Raw genomic sequence first — 2632 nt, 5'->3', positions numbered from 1 at the left:
GTACGAGTTCGGATTCCCAAGCCGCGTGCAAAAGATAGATGCCGCATTTCACCATGTCCACAGTGGAAAGACAATATTTTTCTCTGGAGATGAGATATGGAGGTAGGAAGGAAGTGGGATTATAAAGGATGTGGCTGGTTTCAGCTGCATCTCTGCTTGTCTTGCAGTCAGAGTTCATAAATGTTTGCCAGATGTACTTAAGGAGTCAGAACCCAGCAAAACCTCCTTCTCCGTCATGATGGCACAGTCTGTTTACAGTCCGTTACAGCACTCCTTGTGATGTTGCTCATGATTCTGCGGTTTATGTCGCACTCAGATCGCTCTCCATGGATCTTTCGCAAGGTAAATCTGTTCCAGGCTTCTTCCACCCCAGCGCTGGCCGGTTGCCTTCCTTTCGTTAAACTTTTACTGTCTCAATTTGCCTTTGCAGTACCTTCTCAAACTTTAGAGACAGATAGAGACAGAGTTCAACGAGATCTGAACACAATGGAAAAATGGGCAAATGAGAACAAGATGCAATTTAATAAAGATAAGTGTAAAGTTCTGCATCTTGGTCAGAAAAATGAAAAGCATGCCTACTGGATGGGGGATACGCTTCTAGGTAACACTGTGTGTGAACGAGACCTTGGGGTACTTGTGGATTGTAAACTAAACATGAGCAGGCAGTGTGATGCAGCGGTAAAAAAGGCAAATGCCATTTTGGGCTGTATCAACAGAGGCATCACATCAAAATCACAAGATGTCATAGTCCCATTGTATACGGCACTGGTCAGACCACACCTGGAGTACTGTGTGCAGTTCTGGAGGCCTCACTTCAAGAAGGACGTAGATAAAATTGAAGGGGTACAGAGGAGAGCGACGAAGATGATCTGGGGCCAAGAGTCCAAGCCCTATGAAGATAGGTTGAGGGACTTGGGAATGTTCAGCCTGGAGAAAAGGAGGTTGAGAGGGGACATGATAGCCCTCTTTAAGTATTTGAAAGGTTGTCACTTGGAGGAGGGCAGGAAGCTGTTCCTGTTGGCTGCAGAGGAGAGGACACGCAGTAATGGGTTTAAACTTCAAGTACAACGATATAGGCTAGATATCAGGAAAAAGTTTTTCTCAGTCAGAGTCGTTCAGCAGTGGAATCGGCTGACTAAGGAGGTGGTGAGCTCCCCCTCACTGGCAGTCTTCAAGCAAAGGTTGGATACACACTTTTCTTGGATGCTTTAGGATGCTTAGGGCTGATCCTGCGTTGAGCAGGGGGTTGGACTAGATGGCCTGTATGGCCCCTTCCAACTCTATGATTCTATGATTCTATGATTTATTTTCTCCTCACATGGCGTGCTTACCTGAAGCGGCTCTTGCCTTGGAACTACACCCCCACCACTCAAGAGCCACAAAAATTGCAGCAGCTTTCATTGCTTTTTTGTTTTCCTCATTAGGTGCTGTGTTATCAGTGTCAGCCACAGCTCTGCTACTGTAACAAGCATATTTAGCAGTGGTTCTCAACCTGGGGGTCGAATGACCCTTTCACAGGGATTACGGCAGAATGAGCAGCTTGGCCTGGGGTGGGGTGGGGCGCCATCCACACAACAGTCTTGGGGGATAGATCGAGATAGAGCATTCATCTGTCTGGAGCAGCGGAAAAGAGCAAGATTGACACGGTGGGACAAGAGGCAGAACTGAACTGAGAAATCCCGGGGGAAACAAACAATTTATATATCCTCATGAACAATGGATCTTCACGCCATTAGTCAGTTTCAGTTTAATTTCTGTGGAAGAACACTGGCGTAATTTTATGGTTGGGGGGGGGTCACCATAACATGAGGAACTGTGTTAAAGAGTCACGGAATTAGGAAGGTTGAGAACCACTGTATTTAGGGTTGCCAGGCCCTCTGGTCCACGCAGGAGTCCCTTGATTTTAGAATGCACCTCCCCTCACAACACCCCCTCCCAAAAACAAAGAATACAACAAGTTAACACAATATGCTGATGTCACCCAGAAATGATGTCAACAACATTGGGGGGTAAGGCTCTGTTTTTTGTCCAAAACTCTATGATTTGAAGCTAATTCTACCATGGAGTTTTTGAGCAGAAGCCAGAGTATCACCTCTGACAAAGAAAAAGGTGTCCCTAAACACTTAAAATGTCAGGGGCTGTGAAAAAACGAATGCACCTATTTCTGCACTGAACAGCCCCGAAATAGACCCTTCTTGTCCCCGCTTCAAAAAGTGAAAAATGGATTTCTGGGGATTCCTTTGCTACGAGGCAAGTGAAGGGAGCAATTTGGGTCTGCGCCTGAAAAGGTGAATTTCAGTACAGAAATGGCAAAAAAATGACCCTTTAAAATGCAAATCTGAATGATATTTCAGTGCGGAAGTGGTCCTGGTCTATTCGCAGACTGGAGATGTCCCCTCACTGATCTCTCAGCATTTTATTTGTTTACATTACCAACTCCTTGGGCTTGTTGTCTATTAGGACAATGTTACTCAAACCGATCAACAGCCCCTTTCCTTGTGTTTATCTCTGTCTGCTGGGGAAAAAAAAAAGATGCTTCCCATTCTGAAGTCCCCGAAAACTCCATTGAACATGACGCAAGACTCACACCATGTTTCTCATTCATTTCAATCTTCTAGTTACGATGAGCGAT

Source organism: Paroedura picta, chromosome 6, assembly GCF_049243985.1.
Source record: "Paroedura picta isolate Pp20150507F chromosome 6, Ppicta_v3.0, whole genome shotgun sequence".
Classification (NCBI taxonomy): domain Eukaryota; kingdom Metazoa; phylum Chordata; class Lepidosauria; order Squamata; family Gekkonidae; genus Paroedura; species Paroedura picta.
Note: the sequence above shows the minus strand (reverse complement) of the source record.